The sequence below is a fragment of the Nothobranchius furzeri genome, chromosome 11 (assembly GCF_043380555.1).
Source record: "Nothobranchius furzeri strain GRZ-AD chromosome 11, NfurGRZ-RIMD1, whole genome shotgun sequence".
Classification (NCBI taxonomy): domain Eukaryota; kingdom Metazoa; phylum Chordata; class Actinopteri; order Cyprinodontiformes; family Nothobranchiidae; genus Nothobranchius; species Nothobranchius furzeri.
In genome coordinates this window covers 30,758,864-30,781,731 of record NC_091751.1, presented here as the reverse complement: position 1 = coordinate 30,781,731, position 22,868 = coordinate 30,758,864, and positions in this window count along the sequence as shown.

The following is a 22,868-nucleotide window of genomic DNA, read 5'->3' as shown; positions in this document are numbered from 1 at the left end:
TGTAAGCGCTAAGATGACACCATGTTTAATAAAAAATAGATACATTTGGAATACTTTAAGCTTTCTTTACGCAGCCTGAGGTGTGGAGGAGTTCTGTTTTTATTGCAACATGCAGTCTGTCTTGGGGATTATGTCGACTACATAAATCCCCTTCCAGTTACGGTTCAATGATGACAAATGTTGCACTGCACCAGAGCACAAAACAGTGATGGAAGATGAGATCTGGAACTAAACAGGAGAAAATAGATCCGGCTGCCACTTAGCCCCATGACAAAGCATCAAGTAAAGCTACTAAATTAAAACAAATGCTGTTTTTCTGGGTTCGAGAGAAAGTATACGAGGAAAGGAAAATGTTGTAATTTATTTATTCCCTACATTCAGTGAGCTTTTGAACAAACTACTTCAAGGCAAAGAAAAAAAAATCAGGTTTATACAACCTATAGAAGCAAAAAAAAAAAAAAAAAACCCTGTACTTTATTACCTGAGTGGAGAAACTCACCTGGTATAAGCTTTTTTATTCCGTTTCCCCTTTTTATTCATCCAGAACTGAGCGTGTATGATGTCATTTAAAGCTTTTCCTTCCTTTTCTGCTTTTGTTTTCTGATCTGCTAAATTCTATTTATGGATATTTTTTCTAAACATCAAAGAGAAAAGAACAAAAACTCATTTTGTATTTTTAGTGTTAGACTATTACAACTTTTGGAATGCATATTAAAAGTTCCACCCAACAAAGCAGATAAAGTCTAATGGCGCAATGATGTATAGAGGCACAAAATAGAGACAATAATGCAAGAACAATGGGGGTGAGGAGGGCTGAAGTGAAGCACCGTTGCTTCTTACAGGCCTCGGCTGAATGAGAAAAGCACAACTCCCCTTTCTCAAACTTCACGTTTCAAAATTCATTATTCTGCTCTCGCTATTCCTCAAGTTGAGCACCAACAGGATTCAGCTCTCCTATCCTCCCATCAATGATTCACTATCTCACCCGGGGCAGAACCTTAGCTACATAAAGCAATACAAAGCTCAGACAAGGGTTTGTGCTCGCTGAGGGAAACGTGGATCATTTGCATGAGATGCTCAGCACAAGAAAATGTCATGTTTGAAGGCAATTTCTTAACCCACGACATGAAGAATCACCACCAGGAGTCGGAAGGTAAGTAAAAATGGTTTATTTTGTATGGTGCGGTAGAGGTAGCTTCCGATGGACAGGAAATGGATCGGTGGGGATCTGAGAGAGGAAGAGAGGTCAGAGTCTGGAACAACGTGAGATGATGATGAGGAATGCAAAGGGCTTACGGTTTCCTGGATGATCCGGGTTCTTCGGGAAGGGTATGCCAGGCCTGGCTGAGCAGGGAGACCGAGGAGCTGCAGGTGGGCCGGTGAGTGGCGGAGAGCAGGCGATCAGGGGCAAACGGCGGGACTGGAATATTGATGATGTTCCGGTGATATTGTAAAAAGCGAATATGAATAGATGACTGGAACCCAAGACTGAGTATCATCTGGCACTGGGGAGTTATCCTGCTGCTCCTTAAATCCCCTGACCGCTGGTGAGCTGATTTGATACAGCTGAGCTCTCCAGACACACCCACCTGCAAACAAAGCTCAGACAAAGATGGTTTGTTCAGCACAGAGCATGACAGCCCCCCCCCAAAGCTGACACCCGGCGGCCGAGCAGAGGTGGAGGACGAGGCAGAGGAAGCCCGAGCGGCGTCAAAATCCCTGGGCCATAGCCCTCCCAGTCCACCAACAACTGACGACCCCGGCCCCTGGGCCTGACGTTCAGAAGGCGCCGAACACTATAGCCCAGTCCACCATCGGTGAGGCGAACTGGCGAAGGAGGAGCAGGTACAGGACACAACGGGCTGGACGAGACAGGTATCAGTAGGGAAACATGAAAAACAGGGTGGATCTTCATAGACGGGGGCAGGACAAGACGGACTGAACAGGGACTGAGGACCTCCTGAATGGGGTATGGGCCGATGAACCGAGGGGAAAGTTTCCTACTGGTGCCTTTGAGACAGATATCCTTGGTAGAGAGCCAGACTTGTTGCCCCGGGCTGTATACAGGTACGGGTCGGCGGTGACGATCTGCCCGCCATTGGCTGCATTCCATGGTGTGCTGAAGAGCCACCTGGGTTTGGATCCAGGTTCTCCTAGCCTGGCGGATAAACTGAGGAATAGTGACAGAGGCGGAGAGATCCGAAGGGAACAGGGGAGGTTGATAACCAAGGGAGGATTCGAACGGGGACTGACCGGTTGCAGTAGAAATGTGGGTGTTGTGAGCGTACTCAATCCAGGGTAGTTGGGTAGGGTTAGAGGAGCACACACAACGGAGCATTGCCTCCAACTCTTGATTGAGCCGTTCGCACTGGCCATTAGTTTGGGGGTGGTAACCAGAACTCAGGGAAACACGGGCCCCAATAAGGTGGCAAACTCCTTCCAGACCCTGGAGAGGAACTGGGGACCGCGGTCTGACAGGATCTCCAACGCGATGCCATGCAGTCTGAAGACATGTTTTATTAGAAGGTTAGCAGTCTCAGTGGAGGATGGAAAGGACTTTACGAGGACGAAGTGGCAGGCCTTTGAAAATCTGTCCATAATGGTGAAGATGGCAGAAAAACCTTTGAAGAGGGTCAGGCCGGTGACGAAGTCCACCGCTATGTGAGACCATGGACGAGAGGGAATGGGGAGAGGTTTTAGAAGTCCCGCCGGGGGTTGGTTGGTGGTCTTATTCGGGCACAGACATGGCAGGCGTTGATGTACTCCTTCATGTCCTTAAACATGGAGGGCCACCAGAATGACCTGCGGATCAGGGCGAGAGTGCGACCAATTCCAGGGTGAATTGAGAACTTGGCGGTGTGTGCCCAGTGAATGACGGCTCCTCGTACTTGTTGAGGCACAAACAGTTTATAGGATGGGCCATTACCTGGGTCAGCGTCTGTGCGTTGGGCATCCAGCACCTTGTTAGTAATGTCCCAGGAAACAGCTCCTACAACACAGGATGGAGGAAGAATAGTGGCGGGTTCAGATCTCTGTCTGAGGCGTACTGGTGGGATAGAGCATCTGGTTTGACGTTCTTGGTTCCAGGGGTGTAAGAGATGATAAAATTGAAGCGAGTAAAGAACACGGACCACCGGGACTGTCTGGGAATTAGCCTTTTGGCCTCCTTCAGGTAGGGGAGATTTTTATGATCCGTCCAGATTATGATGGGATGCTCAGAACCTTCTAGCCAATGGTGCCACTCCTCCAGGGCCAATTTGATGGCTAGCAGCTCTCGGTCTCCCATGTCGTAGTTCTGCTCTGCCTGAGAGAGCACAGGGGTGAAGTAGTTTATCTGAGGGCAACGTTTGGGATAAGACAGCACCAACACCAGAATCTGAAGCATCAACTTCCGTTGTAAACTGAATGGACGAATCAGGACGAACCAAAAGAGGGGCTTGAGTGAAGAGTCTTTAACTCCTGAAAAGCCTTTTCAGCGTTAGCTGACCACACAAAAGCTCTTTTAACAGAGGTTAACTGTGTCAAGGGGGAAGCCACCAGGCTGTAGCCACGAATAAACTGCCGATAAAAATGTGCAAACCCGAGGAAACGTTGTAGCTGTTTGCGGGTTGTGGGGGTTGGCCAGTCACGAACAGCCTCTACCTTTTCAGGGTCTATTCTCAGCCGTCCCTTCTCCAGTACGAATCCAAGAAATTTTACAGAAGAAACTTGGAATTCACACTTTTCAGCTTTGACGAAAAGGCGGTTCTCCCGGAGGTGTTGCAGGACAGCACGGACGTGTTGACGGTGTTCTGAGAGGTTACTGGAAAAGATCAAATTGTCGTCGAGGTACACAGTGACAAACTTGTTGATATAATCTGTGAGAACAGAGTTTACCAGGGACTGGAAAACTGTGGGGGCATTGATCAGGCCAAAATGCATGACCAGGTACTCGTAGTGGCCCAGAGGTGTCTTGAAGGCTTTTTTCCACTCGTCACCCTCCCTGATCCTGACAAGATAGTAAGCATTGCAGAGATCCATTTTGGTGAAGACTGTTGCGTTCTGTACGGGGTCAAAGGTAGAGGATAGCAAAGGCAGAGGGTATTTATTCTTGACAGTGATTTGATTTAAACCTCGATAGTCGATGCAAGGACGCAGGGAACCATCTTTCTTTGAAACAAAGAAGAACCCTGCGCCCAAGGGAGAGGTGGAGGGACGAATCAGGCCTGATGCTAATGACTCTGAGATGCAAGTGGTCATGCATTCGTGTTCAGCTTTGGTTAGACTGTACATTCTGCTGGACGGGAGTGTGGCACCTGGGAGCAGATCGATGCAGCAGTCGTACGGACGATGAGGAGGCAAGGATGCAGCTCGATCCTTGCTGAAAACTGTTTGTAGGTCGTGGTATTCGAGTGGCACCGAAGACAGGTCCGGAATGGGTGGAGGACTGGTGGCAGGAACCTGGACAGGAAGGCTAGCAGACAACAAGCAGTGGGACAAGCAGTACGGACTCCAAACAGCTACTTGACCCGTCCTCCAATCGATGTGGGGGTTGTGCGTGATAAGCCATTCGTGGCCCAAGACGACTGGGAACTGAGGAGAGGGAAAAACAAAAATTGAAATGACCTCTTGATGGTTACCGGACACTTGTAACTTCACAGGCACAGTTCGGTGGTTGATGGTGGTTAAAGCGTTTCCATCCAATGACAAAACATGACCTGGAGTGCGGAGAGGTGTAGTGGGAATCCTCAGTCGAGTGACCACGGACTGATCTAGAAGGTTCCTCTCACAACCAGAGTCAAGCAGGGCCGTAGTAGAAATAGGCAGCTGGTTAAAAAAACAGAGCAGGTTAAAATGCACCGGGAGGTCTCTTTGTCTGCGTTGCTACCCACCAGAACTACCGGACTTACTGGAGGGTTTTTCTTTTTGGGCGTATTGGGCAGTTAGACAGAAAATGACCAGACTGACCACAGTTGGGAGGAGATACGGCATTGTCTTTCCTCTGGGGTCAGACTGGCCCGGCATATCTGCATAGGAACCTCCAGAGGAACTGGAGCAGTAGCCAAAGCAGATGGCAGAGCTGGAGGCAGAGTGGAACGGGCAGTTTGGTAGGACTGATAACAGGGCGGAGCGGGCCTGGGACAGGTCTTGAGTCTCTTCTCTATCCGAATGACTAGTGTTATAAGATCCTCCAGAGTCCCAGGTTCAGGACACAGAGCTAGTTGGTCCTGGATCTTATCGTTGAGGGCCTGAGCAAAAGCTCCCTTTAATGACTCCTCGTCCATACTAGATGTTATTGCCAACGTTCTGAAATCAACTGAAAAGTCTGAAACTGTTTGTTTGTCTTGCTTCAGGTTCCAAATAATCCTGGCTATTTCTGAGGGGGTTTCTGGTCGGCCAAAAGTCCTATTAAAATCTACTAGGAAATCGTCTAGGCTACCTCTGAGGTAAACCAGCTTCCCGACTCTTAGTCTCTGCCCATTGTAAGGCACGACCTCGGAGCAGACCAACAATGTAAGAGATTTTGGCAGGATCACTGATACATGTTTCTGGGGTTCTTTCAAAAGATAGCATGCATTGAAGGAGAAAACATTGTATTTTACCAGACTCACCAGAGAAGGTATCTGGAGGAGGCGAGTCTGCGACCCGGAAGTTCCACTGTGTTGACGGACCAGGCTGAACAGGAGGTAATTGAGATGGTGGTGGAGAAACCAGGGCAGCCGGAGCAGACAGTTCATCATTCAGCTCCCTTAACATGGCATCTAACTGTAACAAACGTTGGTTAGTGCTGGCTTGATGTTCGAGGAGAGTTTGTATGGAGTGTTTGTGTTGTGTGAAAGCTGGCGGACGGAAGTGATTCGACAGTGGGGTCAGGAGTTTGGCCAGATGATTCTGTAATGTTTGAAGGCAATGTCTTAACCGACGACATGAAGAATCACCACCAGGAGTCGGAAGGTAAGTAAAAATGGTTTATTTTGTATGGTGCGGTAGAGGTAGCTTCCGATGGACAGGAAATGGATCGGTGGGGATCTGAGAGAGGAAGAGAGATCAGAGTCTGGAACAATGTGAGAGGATGATGAGGAATGCAAAGGGCTTTCCTGGATGATCCGGGTTCTTCGGGGAGGGTATGCCAGGCATGGCTGAGCAGGGAGACCGAGAAGCTGCAGGTGGGCCGGTGAGTGGCGGAGAGCAGGCGATCAGGGGCAAACGGCGGGACTGGAATATTGATGATGGTTCCAGTGATGTTATAGAAAACGAATATGAATAGATGACTGGAACCCAAGACTGAGTATCATCTGGCACTGGTGAGTTGTCCTGCTGCTCCTTAAATCCCCTGACCGCTGATGAGCTGATTTGACACAGCTGAGCTCTCCAGACACACCCACCTGCAAACAAAGCTCAGACAAAGATGGTTAGTTCAGCACAGAGTATGACAGAAAAGGATCAGTTTGTGAACAATGTTGTCTGTTGCTAATCGTTTTTGGGCTCTAAACACACAGGAACCTGACAGAAAAGATGAGTTAAAGGAGCTAGTTTGATACTGCAGTCAGGCTGTTGGTGGGTGTGATGAAAGGCCAGCTCTAGTAGTTATCACTGAAATTCAAGTCTACTTTTACAGTCCAGGGAGTGACAGAAGTCCTTGAATGTTTCACCGAGAGGTCTGATCTCTGATGGATCAGTTAGTCATCCAGGACACCAGAGCAATGTTTGTAGCTAATCGTTGTTGGGCTCTAAACACACAGAAACCTGACAGAAAAGATGAGTTAAAGGAACCAGTTTGATACTGCAGTCAGGCTGTTGGGTGTGATGAAAGGCCAGCTCTAGTAGCTATCACTGAAATTATCCTTCATGGATCCTGGACAGGGCATCTGGTTAGATGTTCTTAAGTCCGGGTCTGTAAGACAATGTGAAGGTGAATCTATTGAAAAACAGAGCCCTCCTTGCCTGCCTGGAGTTGGGCCTTTTGGCTGAATGGAGATATTGTAGGTTCTTGTGGTCAGTCCACACCAAAAAAGGCTCCTTGGCTCCCCTTAGCCAGTGTCACCACTCCTCCAATGTCAGCTTAACAACCAGTCGTTCCCGGTCCCCCACATCATAATTCCTCTCGGCTGTAGTAAGGCTCCTGGAAAAGAAGGCACATGGGTGAATCTTGCCAGTAGAATACATTTGACAGTACGGCCCCGACGCCTGTATCAGAAGCGTCAACTTCTACTCTGAACTGGCTTGAAGGATTGGGTGAATGGAGAACCGGTGCAGATGTAAAAAGGCCCTTGAGTCTGGTAAAAACCTTCTCTGCTTGTACGGACCATACAAACCTGTTCTTGGAGGAGATGAGTGCATGCAGTGGTGAGGCAATAGAACTGTAGTTCCTGATAAACCTCCTGTAGAATTGGCAAATCCCAGAAACCTCTGTAGCTGCTTGCGTGTCTGGGGAATAGGTCATTCTGTGACTGCAGCAGTTTTACAGGGGTCCACTGAAACTTGGCCAGGGGAAATGACAAAACCTAGGAAGGATATGGTGGTCTTATGAAACTCTGACTTCTCTGCGTTGATGAATAATTTGTTTTGCAGGAGGCGAACAGCTCGGACATGGTCCTGGTGAGTGGGGAGGTCTTTGGAAAAGATGAGGATGTCGTCCAGACAAACAAAAAAAAATGGCTGATCATGTCCCGTAGAACGTCAATGGCAAGAGCCTGAAATGCAGCAAGGGAATTGGTTAGACCAAATGACATTACCAGGTATTCGTAATGTCCTGTGAGGGTGTTGAAGGCTGTTTTCCATTGGTCCCCCTCCCTGATCTGAACCAGATGATATGCATTTCTGAGATCAAGTTTAGTGAAAATGGAGGCACCTTGGATTTGGTCAAATGCAGAGTTCATGAGGGGCAGAGGGTAGTGGCTCTTGAGTGATTTAACCCTCTGATGCATGAATTATGAGATCTTCAACCATGATTTTTTAAACAATTTTTTTCATTCACTTTTAGGTGTGAATGAAACAAATTTCAACAAATGTTTTCTTAAAACATTTTGTTAATTGACAAATAATGTATTACATGTCCATCTCAGTGGACAGCGTGTATTCTGAACATGAAATATGATGGTTTGACTTACTGAAGTCCAAATGGAGGGGCTCACATGCAATAAAGTCTTCAACAGCTGTGCTTAATAGCAAAAATAAAGAAATAACAATTTTGAGTACCTGTCCACTGTAGTGAACGTTATGCATCAAAGGGTTAATTTAAGCCTTGGTAGTCAAGGCCTGAGGGACCCATCCTTCTTTCCTACAAAAAAGAAACCCGCACCTGCAGGGGACGAAGAAAGGTGTATGACTCCAGCTTTGAGCACCTCCACAATGTAGGCTGTCATGGCTTGACTCTCAGGGCCAGACAGTGAATACAATCTTCCTTTAGAAGGAAAAGTGCCAGGCATGAGGTCGATCAATCACAGGGTCTGTGTGGGGGAAGAGCTGCAGCACGAGGTTCGCTTAAAGCCTCTTTCAGGTTATGGTATTCTGGAGGAACCTTGGAAAGGTCAGGGAAGGTCTCAGGGGCCTTTACAACCGTGGGGGTTGGGGATTCTGCAGTGAACTGAAATGTGGAATGGCGGTTGGCTGACCAGTCTAAAACCATGCGTCTGACCCAGTCTATGTGTGGGTTATGTTTTCTCAACCAGGAGCCCCCAGAATGACTGGAATCCCTGGTGATTGTATGATGAGGAATGAGACCCACTCATGATGATTACCACCAATTACTACTTTGACTGGGGTGGTTTTCTTAGTGATGTGGTGGATAACATGACCATCAATGGCAAGAACCTCCTGTTTTAGAGGACTGGGTTGCAAACCAATGTTATGTGCATGAATTCAGTGTCAGCCCCAGAATCGATACATGCAGACACCTTCTGGGACAATTAATTTGCCATGAGGAGCACTGGGATAGTCATTAGTGAAGAGGTTTTAAATTCAGTGTTTTGACTCAGTAGCAACCTCTTACCTCTTACCTTGTGTTGGGGCAAAATGATCAAGAAATCTGGCTCAGTGGTTGGGCAAAGCTTGGACTCCTTTGACATGATCATAGACAAAAGAATGAGGAGTAAACTTAAGACAGTTATGTCTCTGGAGGATCACCCGCTTCACCACATTTTTAAGGATCTCGGGAGCTCTTTCAGTGGGCGAATGTTAATGCCCTGGTGCTCCACTGAACGTTTTAGGAACTCTTTTATTCCAGCTGCAGTGCGTTTTTACAATGAGCATTTCGTATGATTGTATATTTGATATTTTTATATTTTATCAGGACCAGTGAATGTTTTATTGTGGAATCTGGGGTCATTTTGTAAAGCACTTTGTGTAGCTCTTTGTTTGAAAAGCGCTTTATAAATAAATCTGATTGATATGTCTTCAAATTACTGGTTGGTGCATTAAGGCATGTGACAGTGTGTGTGACTCGAACTATAAACCAAAACTCTGCACCAAAGTGAGCTGTGTGAAAGGTTCTGGTACTTTTGGATCACAGCGCTGCTTCAACAGTGCAAAACCCTCATGGGGGACAAGTTTGATATTCGTGAGACTGCACCATTGCTGATTGGTTGCTGGCCATGAGTTATTAATCACTTCTCATTACCCCCTTCATACCACACAACATCTGGCTTTACATACAGAAAATATCTGGGAAATCCTGTTTAGCCAGCACCCAATCAAGACAGGTTGTGTTTGCCATGGAGACCATAGTAGGGTCTTAATTAGGAGATGGGATCATGACTGTTGATTTCTGTCATTTTCTTTTGTTTACTGCAATATTTTTTTCTTTGCACCACAACAGAGAAGCATCAACGACTCTGGAAATGAGTTAAATCGGTGAAATTCTCTAACAATGACTAGGACCAGGCCTCTGGGCTGACAAGAATCACCTCAGGCAGAGTGCTTTGTACTTTAAGGCGTTTCTTCCTTTCGGATGTCTATTTTAGTCATGAATAGATATGAGAGGAAAATGAGGTATTTCCCTTAATTGGAAACTCTAGGTAAAAGGGAATAGGATCTTTTTGTTCTTTGCCTAATTAAGCTGCATGTATGTAGAAATATGCATCCTGTTCCTACCTGAGCCTGAGTTGAGGCCACCCTTAAGGGGGTGACCCAGTAAAAAGTTACAAGCATAGTGTGAGCTTTTTTCATGTGAATAGGAATGTGAGAAAATGTAACCACTCAAAGTGGGACGTGGGGAGTGCTTAGCCAAAGGTGCCATGGCTATGCCAGTAAAATGGCACATTTGGATGAAAACATCAATTTCCAATGTGGAAAACCATGTAATGTCTCCTTGTGAGAGGGTGAAGAACACACATGAACATTTGCAGGACCTGGCCTCACACGGGGCTTTTCCTCATGCTTTATGTTCCCCTCAGCAGACAGCAGGCCTGTGGGGGGTCCTGTCAGCAAGCATGAGTGTGTATGGACGCATGAGCTGCAGTGTGGGTTTATTCAAACCTTTGACACAAATGTCAAACTAAAGCAGGTGTTTCCGTGAAGGTAAAGACAAGAACATCTCGTTTCAGAGACAAACTGGAGAAACAGTGGCTCTGGGGAGACATGGGCTGTTGTTTCTCTGTGATTTGAAAGCATTTTGATGAATGTTGTTGATGAAGAGTTCTCTCTCTGTCCAACGCTACATGTCTGCTCACTGGCACAAGAAGAATCATATCTGCACTTCATAAAAAAGTAAGATGAACAAAACAACTAATCTAACTGCTGTTTTGCATGAAGTAGGCTAACAGATCTCGACAAACACCTCGCCCTGAGCAGTTGTAAAAAAAAAAAACGCATCAGAAGCTCCACAGGACTCACTTGGTTACACAATTAAACTATAAAACTGTTTTTCTGTAAAAGTTAAGCTCATTTACTGATGTTGACATAAGGTGGGTTTTCTGTCCATTTGTACCATGAAAAAGGAACTTCGTTGTTTCACAAATTCACACATTTCTCGTTAGAATCAGACAGATTTGTCTTAGTTTATAACAGAAAAACTTAAAGTAAATAACAACAAACGGCCATTATCAAAGACGAGCTAGAAAGATAAACTAACAGTGATCTCATGGTTCTTTTCTCCTCCTCTGTTCCTTTTCTCTCTGTACACTATACATATTTCAAGGGCAGAATGCTCCTCTGCCACCAAGACACAGAATCAAAGAGTTTCTGAGGGAAGTCAGGAAGTCATGGAGAGCCTCGGCAAGTTTTCTGTCTATGGAGTCAGTCCCTTCTCATCTCACAGAGAAACGTTTGGGGGAAAGAGCTGCTGAAGTTAAATCATTCAGTGCAGCAAGGTTATCTTTGCATTGGCTGCTGACCTTTTCTCTTCCTTTATCTTTGTTTGAAAAGCATGAATGAAACTAGACTAAAAGGCTGTTATTGTTGTGCCATGTTTCTGTATGCTCACTGGGCTGACTCCTCACATTATTAAATTCCAGATCTACTTCCTAATCCCATCCCTTGTGTGTTAGCGATGGGAATTGCATCTCCTTCCAGCTCACTTGTAACAGTCAGCTGTTCTGGCTCATGAGCAGCTCCCTGTTTAGAACTAATAATGTATCAATGGCAAACAAACTGGCTTTGTGCTGCCAGTCAGCTCCTGTTTCAGGGCTGTTTAGATTATACCATTGGGTTATGTTATAACTCCAGCTGTTCTGGGGGAAAGTTGGGAGTGATATAACGAGATGAGTGAGAGATGGAAAAAGAAATATTATACACTGCTGTGCTCTTCTTTAAAACTAACTAAATGGAGCCTACTCAGAGGGTTCACTATGTTCTAATTAGACAAATCGTCAAAGCTCTATGATATTTTGGTTTTGTTTTGTTTTTAAGGACTGTCTAGCAGCCATCAGGTCAATTGCATCCAGGTAGGAGGAAGGCAAGAGCCACATCTGTGTGTGTTGCTGTACAGGGTGCTGAATTAGAAAGGAGCAGGAGCTGTCTGAGGTGCTGTACTGAAAGGGCAAAAGTGCAGCAGAAACTGGAGCTAGCCACGGTACTTAACCCCATCCTCCTGGCGGCAGCCATAACAGGTTATAACGGGTGTCCGTGAGGCAGACACCTTGTCTACTTTCAAGACTAGGCTCAAAACAGTGTTATTTGATAGGGCCTATGGTTCAAATCTGATGTTATCCCAGATCTGGACAAGTGGGGGAGTAGAGGGAGGTGGAGTGTACAGTGGGTAAAGATGGCTCTCCCTTGCCCTGCCTCCAACATGTCTCCATCTAAAAGGCTAGGTTATCCAGAGTTATCTCTGTAGTTATGCTGCTATAGGCTTAGACTGCTGGAGGACAGACTGACCACGTTCCACACTCTACTACTTTCTTCTACAATCTGCTATTTAACTGCATTATTTCCTGCTATTTCAGCTGTTAACTTTATTTTTCTCTAAGTGCTTTTCTCCCCAGAAGAAGCTACAATGATGTTCTGCTGAGCTGTGGTAGCCTCATGGAGGGGGCCATCGTCTAGCACACTGTTGCTAACCATTTAAACATTCTCCTGATAATAACATTTTACTTTCTTTGACTAGTTTACCTGTTTAATTATTGATTCACTAAGATAAATACAGTGAAGTTTATTTCTTACTAAATACAATATTTAATAAGAAACCACAATGTGGCCATAGAAACACTTGGTATACATGTGTCAGGTCTCCTCACCTTGGCTCAACTGAGTGAGCAGGGAGGAGGGCTGTAGCGTGTAACAAGACCCAAACGCGGAAGTGCTAGCGATGGGTGAAGTCTATCATGCAATTAATATAGGAACACCAATATGAGCCTCGAAGGGAAACTAGGATGTGGCGATGTTCCAGAAGGTAAAAGGAACGGGCTAACTGTTTGGAGTTTGAAGATGGTGCTGAGGGGAGTGGGAGCTCTGTAATCGCCCGGCGTGAATGACTGGCCGGAGCGATGAAACGGGTTGAGCTCTGACTGTCCAACTTGGACTGGAGTGTCAGCTAGAACCAGGGATCCACCGAGCGATGTGAGCACGGGTGCTCCAGGTGCAACGGCGTGGCGGATTGAGCCAACGTGCTGGAAAGATAAAGATGAAACAAGGGGAAAACACGCTATTGAGTGAGTCGCTGCAGGTTCCAAAACGAGCGGCAAACGCCTAGGCCACGGACAGAGCTAAGGAGATGTGATGACTAAGCATGGACTGTTGGGAAGGACTTCCTGAAATAGGGTGTGTGTGATGACGTGGAGAGGCGGAAACCAGTGTGGGGAATGTTGGGAAATGGAGTTCAGTTGGTGTCTGGTGTGGAGTGTTTGACTGAAGGGCAGGAATCATGACAAGATGTGTGTGTGTGTGTGTGTGTGTGTGTGTGTGTGTGTGTGTGTGTGTGTGTGTGTGTGTGTGTGTGTGTGTGTGTGTGTGTGTGTGTGTGTGTGTGTGTGTGTGTGTGTGTGTGTGTGTGTGTGTGTGTGTGTGTGTGTGTGTGTGTTCTGTCTTCTCCATCCCCAGTGAGTCGTGGTGGATGGCTGCTTATACTGAGCCAGGATCCTCTGGAGGTTTCTTCCTGTTAAAAGGGATTTTTCCTCTCCACTGTCGCTGCATGCCTGCTTAGTATGAGGATTGCTGTAAAGACTCTGACACTAGTCAGTGACTTGATGCAACCTGCTGGGTTCCTTACATAGGAAACCTTTAACTGATTGGCTTAATGACCAGGGGCCTCATTTATCAAGCTTGCTCACGCACAAAACGGGGTAGGAAAACTGAGTAAGCAACTTTCCACGCAAACTTTGGGAATTATGAAAGAAAACTTAGCAGAAAAATGTGCGCAACTTTAAGTTGACTAAGGACCTGGCTTACGCACATTTTGGACATGGAGAGCACCTGCAGTGTTGCTGCTGAGAAGGATACAATTCTGACATCCTGCAGCATTATCATTCGTACTGCTTTGTTTTGACACAGAACAAGACCCCCCACACACACGCGCACACTCACACACACACACACACACACACACACACACACACACACACACACACACACAGCCTGAAGTACAGAATACGGAATGCAGAAATCAGCAGGGGGACAGATTGAGACAGAATGTCATGCGTCTGTGACAGTGTGTGTTTGTGTCCTGTCGATTGATCATGTGCCCTGGCTGCTTGGACAAGGGAGATCTCTGTTTGGCTGACTTGTTAGCGTGCGTGACTTTCACTCGGGAGTCTGGGAATTGAATCCCGTATGGACCATTGTTTTTTTTCATATCCGCCACAGATCTCTCTGAAGAATTCACAACATTGACGGCTTCAGCAACACTGTGCCACTCCATGGATTTTCTCTTATTTGTTTTGCAAAAGTACTTCCTTTCATTTCTCCACCTCACCCACAAGTACCTGAATTTCTGCTTCTGTGAAATTGCGCTTCCTTGATCTGCCTTGAGCTACAGTCGCCATCGGCTTATGTATATGCATGAGGTCCACAAGGCACTTTGCATTGACTATTTATGGCAGAAAGTGGGCGTGGTGAGGGCGGGATGTGACTAAAAAGGAACTGTGAATCTTTCTAGATAGTTTCCGATATATGAAGCGGAGATTGCATGCAGCTGTGCGTACTCCATGTTTTATAGTCACAAACCTTGGCGTAAATACTTTCTTTTCTTTGCTGAGCTTAAGTACAGTTTTAGTAAGGATTCTACGCAATCTTTGATAAATGAGACCCCTGACCTGTGTTGGAATGTTTACTGTGTGAAGGTCCTTGAGACGACTTGTCGTGATTTGGCGCTATAGAAATAAACTGAGTTGGATTTATGTTTAAACACTTAAATACGCAAATCCTTTGTTTATTTTATCCAAATGCTAGACAAATGTGTTGTTGTGTTAATGAAACTGTTTGTGATGAGTTTAGCGTGTGACTGGCTCTGGTTGATTGGATATGACTGGGATGTGCATCTCAATGTAAAAGTAATGGAACCTGCTGGAGTTATAACACCTTTTACTGTGTCTGTATCTGGGATGTCTGATTCCTCTCATGTTTGTTTAATGAGAGCATAGCGTGCACGTCAAGGGGCAGTCACAGCGGATTGTTACAGGCTGAATGAAGCAAAAGACTTGATCAAAATCAATAAATGCATAAGGATCTAAACAGGCTCTGTTTGCCAGGTTAATAGAACGTTGATGCAAAATCAATCATATATAGATGTACAACACACACACACACACACACACACACACACACACACACACACACACACACACACACACACACACACACACATTACCTAGCATGGGGGCTTTGTTCCATTTTGCATCCCAGCTTTTGGACACATATATCATCAGTGGGAATGTGGCATGAATGCCATTAATGTCACAGCTGAATGTGATTCCACTGCTGCCAAACCACTGTGAAAAACACTCAAGGTCATATTGTTATGTTCCTTCTCAGAAGTGTGAAAATGTAGATTTACTCTGCATAAGTAAAGAATCCCTCACTCCAACACCACCCTACAGACTGCTGGGCTTTATGGAAGGATTGGCTCCGCTTTGCCATTGCTATAGCTGCTTACCGCCCACTGTCCTGAGGTGGTGGTCTGATAAACAGATTTTATCCAAATATCCAAATGTTTGAGGACATCTCAAAATGCAGATTTGTTGAGCATTTCTAGATTTGATGATACAACAAAGTTTTGCTTCTTGATGATTATTTGTGGTTACCTGGTTTCTTTGCTGCACGACATGACCCAAACTAACATTAGCATCTTATTGCAAAGCAGAGCATTGTTTACCTTGCCTGCGCTTGATTTGTATGTCAATAATTCCTGATCAGGTCCCCAAAGGCGTGTACTTGCCAACTCTCAGCTGGTAAACACTTTACACACCATTAACAGGTCCTTCAAAAAGGCCACACATGGAGCTTGTTAAGTGCAATGCTCTACGGGACCTCTGGGGACAGTATTCGTTCATGTTTGTTTGGCAAGACAGCGCACAACCCCTTCCAGAGAAGAAGAGCTTCTGAACACGAGGAGCATAGGTGCCATGGGAAACCGGACTGAGGAAAGTGAAAGGTGTGTAAATAAATGAATTATGGGAGACAGTTTTGAAGGTGTGGGAGCACTTTACCAAAAACAAACATTGAGTTGACTTTAAATGGCGTGAAACACAACTTTTTCCACGGCTGCACAGTGATGCATGAACATCTGGAACACAGCCTGCAGCTGTGATACGACTGAAATGTTTAGTGAGTAGAGTTAGTGTAACTTTTTTAACGCTGACATTTGTTCTATGTCATATTATTGTTCTTAATTGTTTAAATATGTTTGCTGATATAATAATAGCTCTGCTGTTTTGTGTGTTGTTGTTTTGTAGAACAAGTCAATATTAAACCTTCTCTGACTAAGATACCTGAGACCTGTGCTAGAGCGTGCAACACCAGCAGGTGCATCGACGGAAGAAGTTGTTGTCTAATGGACCAGTCAAAAAGCATGGACTGATTATAATAATTTTGTTGCCTTAATTATAACCTGATGAATCTTAAAACGTTTAAGTTTCAAAAGGCAACAGTTCAACACTTATTTAAACACACACACACACACACACACACACACACACACACATGCGCGCACACACACACACACACACACGCGCGCGCACGCACACACACACGCACACACACACGCACACACACACACACACACACACACACTCCCATTGTTTTGTTGGGATTACTGGCCATTAGACCACCTCCACACCGTGACCCTGACCTAGCAGAAACTATGAATGAAGCATCAAACATAACAGAGAAGTTAATAAATGCCACCCTACTCGGAGTGCTTTCCCAGCTTGGCTTTGATGCCATTTGTCATTTAGAAGAATCTCTTAGGGGAGGTTTTTAATGACAGCAACGCTTCTGAATGCCATAGCGCACTAAAGGCCCTCGTTTCTCTCTAAGGCTGTCACGTTCTGCTTTTAACCTGCTTCACCCATTGTTTTAATGGTTTCATTAACAATTCAAACGATCACAGCCAGCTGATTATAACCATCTAGAGTTTGTCAGCCAGCTGCTAACAGCTGCGTTATTTGGTTTATCAACCTCTCGATGAGGTCTAAAGACAAACAGGTTTGCTGCTCACAGACGTGTTGAGTCATGTTCGTTGATTAATTCATTTTTCCTGTAGCTGCCCATGTCAGACGCTGATGGTGCTGGACCCGAGTGACAGCCACTAGAGCACAGCTTGAAGCCTGTGAGATGTGTTTTCCTTTGATTGTGAGCTCACAGGTCTTATAGGACTGTAGCCGCTTCACCTCAATCTCCTCACCTCTGATCCTTTACTCTCAACAGCAACTTGGGTCTTATAAAAATAAGAAAAGTACACAGAGAAACAAAAGTAAACATTCAATAAACCATTTACTGGAGCTCATTTTTCATATGATCTTAATTTATTGCACATCAGTTAGAGCTGGAGGGATTGTGTCACACTGAACATTTGCCTACGCTCTCCTGATAAGGACAATCTTGCTGATTTTGTTGATAAATAAATAACACTGGACAAACATCCCTGCCCCGCTGAGCCTTTGTCTGATTGTGACACAAAGACAAGGCTTACTGCATTTACTTTTCAGCTTGGAGGTTTAGATTTTATGTAAAGTATATCTCCCCTGACATAAATTACTTTAAAACTTCATAAAATCATATTTTGTTGAATGAACAATTTGTTATAAATCCAGTGTTTGATTAATGTGTCTATATTTTACATTAGTGCATGATGGGTTTAAATGAACATTTTTCCTGTAATGATTGATTTCAGATCTTAAATTACACCAGATCTGTAATTGTTGATTCTAGTTCATTTAATCTATCAGTATGAACACAATAATATCACTATATTATTACTAAATGTTAACTTTTTGCTCCACATAACTGTATAACAGTTTCCCTTCACACTAAGAGTTAACCTCTAAGTATCTGAGTGAGGGTGTGATTCCATCATTTCAATCATTGTCTGTTATCCTGTACAAACCTAATTTCATATATATATATATATATATATATATATATATATGGCAACAGTTGGCAACAGTTCTGGAAGCTATCATAGATGTTCTGTTCATCAAGAGCAGCTGGAAGTTGTTTAGCCACAACCTTTTCCAAGATCTTGGAGATGAACGGAAGTTTAGAGATGGGCCTGAAGCTGCTATGGAGAGAGGAGTCGAGACTCAGTTTTTTAAGAAGCGGGTGGATTACAGCGTTCTTAAAGTAAGCAGGAACCTGACCAGAAACGAGAGAAGCATTAATTATAGAGAACACGCTGGGACCGATGGACTGAAAAGCACTTTTAAACAAAGATGATGATAAGATGTCGAGGGGGTCTTCATAGAGTTAACTAGTTTGGTTAACTCAGGCAAAGAAACAGCAGCAAAACTATCTAGGATGATAGGCCTGGTTGGAGTCCGGAGAGGCAGCGATAAAGCTGAAGGAGAGATGCTAGATCTAACCTTATTGACTTTGTCCACAAAGAAAGACAGAAAGTTCTCACAGTCTGTAACAGAGTGGATGGAGGCTGTAGGAGAGGCAGGAGAGACGATGCTGCTGATGGTGTTAAACAGCACCTTGTGGTTCCCTTTGCTCTGGGACACCAGGTTGGAAAAATAGGAAACCCTAGCGTCTCTGACTGCAGAGGTAAAGGATGTCAGAAGATCCTTTAGGTGCAGCAGATGGACGTGGAGACGGGTTTTCTTCCACAAGAGCTCAATTTTTCTCCATTGGCGCTTTAGGCTGTGAAGGCTGTCATTAAACCAGGGAGTAGGGTTCACTGTAGGGACTGATCTGGTTCTGACAGGACAGATGTTGTCCAGAATGGAGAGGCAGTGCTCGTTAAACTGAGAAGTTAAGGAATCTGGGTCGTTATCAGAAGAACAGGGTGGATCAAAAGCAGCAGAAAAATTGCTAGCTGTGCTCTCATTAAGAAAACGAGAACTAACCATACGGCGAGCAGGAGGTGGGGACGCAGAAACGGACAAGTTAAAGGAAACGCAGTGGTGATCAGAAATATAAAAGTCCAATGGGATGTTAAGTATATTTACTTATCAGTGTACTTTGTATGACTCATCGTGCCATCGAGAATCTTCTGGCGCTGATCCGTAACAGGCAACAGCCATGAAACCCATCAAACGGGAGTGAGAGAGTATATTTTTGCTTACAAATGGTCTGCATTAACCACATTTGAACACAGGATGTCAGTCTTACATATTGCACCTTTATTTTAGCTGCTGCTGCCATGGGTAACATTACACATGGGGATAATGAGCCAACTACAGCAGAGGCCAAACAAGCCCAAACCATAACCTAATCTCTGCAGGTATTTTGTTTTCTTTCTTCAAACTAAAACAACTCTTCAAAGGTTTTTTTTTTCTTCCTTTTTTTTGTCACTTTGGCAACAGTTCTTCTTCTCTTTAATCTAAATTTTAATCAGTTTTTCAATGTTTGTCTAAAACAACTTTGGACATTTGTACTTTGTGCCATCAGTGACTCTGATGAATCTGCCAGAGTGAATACATCCGTGCTTGTTTGCAGCAACTTGATCATCAAGAAGCTCCAGGAATTTTTGGTGACTTTGTTCTTCATCCTGTAAGACCCACAGCTCTGTGAGTTCTTCTTCTGTTTCTCCGACACGTTTGTCCTTGCTGTGTCCATCAGTTTGTGCACCATGATCAGACAACAGGTGTTTTCTCCAGTCTGCTATTCTTCATGGCTCGTTTTCACCAGCGTATAATAAACTCTCTCTTGTTTGTAAACCTGATGCTCAGAAGGAGCAAAGTAGGAGAGATGAAGTTTAGTTTTTATCTCTCTTTCTGCGATATGGAGACATTCAACGCCATTTTGTGCCGGTGCGAAGGCTCTCTGACAGGCTCACAGAGGCTGATGGAGACATGCCCAACATTTTAGCTATTAGTCAAAGGTGACAGAGACTGCAAGCTTCTGATTGGTCAAGATGCTGCTTCCTTTACATTTTTCAGCAAAACCGCCATTGTCCCTTCAAAAAGATCCAAACATACTTAGCGGCAGACACGGATCGGTAGAACTGGATATGTAACTGAAAAGCACTATGCCCCCCGTTGTCCTGGTGGGGAACTGCTTTCCAACACTCCTCAGGTGACGGAGAAGTCTGAAGGGAAAACCCCTCTGTCAACGCGTGTGCGACTCCACACTCGAGCTAGCGGAGAAGAATGAGTTAAGCTTAAGTTACAATGAGCATCCATGGTGAAGCGCCTGTAAGATTGTGTTTTAGATCCCCTAACCCTGACTGTTCATCTGCCTATCTCACATTCACGTTTTGATTTAAATCCAAACAGAAAGGTGAGAGGAATCTGCTGCACTCCCAAGGAGTGGAGTAGAGATCATACTTTGTCTCAAAGTGTCTGATGAAACCTCCCTTAGCAACCATTCAAATCAAGGCAGCATCCATTAGTTCTTGCAATCTCTTCTAGCCTAAAGATAAATCACATTAGTTTATAAATTTCAGCACATAAGGTCATGTGGTCACAGCTTGCTGCTTAGGCCTTTACCTGGAAGATCTTACACCTTCCCCCTCCTCCCTTCTTCTCTGTATAAGCCACCAGAATCCCACGTTGTATCAGTGTCTGACATGAGGTGCAAAACCTCAGCTAATAGCTGCTGACTGCTACTGTGAGCTATGCTTTAGGGCGAAACAAAATTACTGGCTGCTGAGACTGACAGGCTGCTGAGACTGACAGTCTGCGTTCACAGGGGATCTTCTGCCCCCAAAGCTTCTTCTTTTTTGCTCTGAAACCCTCCTCAAAGGAAAATCAGCACTAAACCCCCAAATAAGCAATGTAAACATGATTACACGTGTAGCATTTTTCATTTTAACTCACTCCTGGTTTGCAATTCAGCCCTTTTCTGATTAATACTATTAGTCATGCATGAATCTGAGCAGCGGTTTACGTGAAGGGAATGATATTTGCTTCGTAGTTTACTCCCACAGCTGCCCCAAAAGGCACAGGTGTGAGTGTGTGTGTGTGTGTGTGTGTGGGGGGGGGGGGGCGGGATCCTGGACGATGGGGAATATAAGGATATTGCCTGAAAATTAGGAAGTGCTCTTGTCTTTTGCCTCTGACAAGAAGCTTCAACAACTGTTATTTTAAAGTACACCAGATGCACCAGCAATCCATCTATCGATCTCACACTCCAGTTTTCCCTCACTCATGAACAAGACCCCGAGATACTTAAGCTCCCCCACTTGGGACAGGACCTCATCCCTGACCCGGAGAAGGCATTCTACCCTTTTCCGAATCAAGACCATGGTCTCATATTTAGAGGAACTGATTCCCATCCCAGCTGCTTCACACTCGGCTGCGAACTGCTCCAGCGAAAGCTGAAGATCACCTTCTGATGAAGACAACAGGACCACATCATCTGCAAAAAGAATACCTGATCCTCAGGCCACCAAAACGGATGCCCTCCACACCTTGGCTGCGCCTAAAAAACCTGTCCATAAAGGTTATGAACAGAATCGGTGACAAAGGGCAGCCTTGGCGCAGTCCAATTCTCACTGCGAACGAGCCCAACTTACTGCCGGCAATGCGGACCAAGCTCTGACACCAGTTATACAGGTACCTAACAGCCCGTATCAGAGGGCCTGATACCCCATACTCCCAGAGTACCCCCCACAGGGCCCCCCGAAGGACGCGGTCAAACGCCTTCTCCAAATCCACAAAACACATGTAAACTGGTAGGGCAAATTCCCACGCACCCTCCAGGATCCCCCTAAGGGTATAGAGCTGGTCCTGTGTTCCAGGGCCAGGACGTAAACCACATTGCTCCTCCTGAATCTGAGGTTCAACAATCCAACGGATCCTCCTCTCCAGAACCCCTGAATAGACCTTACCAGGAAGGCTCAGGAGTGTGATCCCCCTGTGGTTGGAACACACCCTGTGGCCTCCCTTTTTAAACAAGGTGACCATAACCCCGGTCTGCCAGTCCAGTGGGACTGCCCCCGATTTCCACGTGATATTGCAGAGCTGCGTCAGCCAACACAGCCCCACAACATCCAGAATCTTAAGGAACTCCAGGCGGATCTCATCCACCCCTGGAGCCTTGCCACAGAGGAGCTTTCTAACCACCTCAGTGACCTCAGCACCAGAGATTTGAGAGGCCAACCCAAAGTCCCCAGACTCTGCTTCCTCTCTGGAAGACGTGTCGGTGGGATTGAGGAGGTCTTCGAATTATTCTGCCCACCGATCCACAATGTCCAGAGTAGAGGTCAGCAGTACACCATCCCCACTATAGATAGTGTTGGTAGCACACTGCCTCCACCCCCCCCCCCCCCCCCCCTCCCGAGGCACCGGATGGTGGACCAGAATCTCCTCGAAGCCGTACAGTGTCTTGCTCCATGGTCTCACTGAACTCCTCCCATGCCCGGGTTTTTGCCTTGGCGACCACGTGAGCTGCGTTCCGCTTGGACTGCCAGTACCCATTAGCTGCCTCTGGAGTCCCACAGGTCAAAAAGACCTGATAGGACTCTTTCTTCAGCTTGACAGTATCCCTAACCACTGGTGTCCACCAGCGGGTTTAGGGGTTCAAACCACGTCAGGCACCAACGATCCTGTGACCACAGCTCCGGTCGGCTGCCTCAACAATGGAGGCACGGAACAGGATTCATTCAGACTCAATGCCCCCTGCCTCCCCCGGAACATTTTGGAAGTTCTGTCGGAAGTGGGAATTGAAGCTCCTTCTGACAGGAGACTCTGCCAGACGTTCCCAGCAGACCCTCGCAATACGCTTGGGCCTGCCTGGTCTGACCGGCATCCTCCCCCACCATCTGAGCCAACTCACTACCAGGTAGTGGTCAGTTGGCAGTTCCGCCCCTCTCTTCACCCAAGCATCCAAGACATGCAGCCGCAGGTCAGATG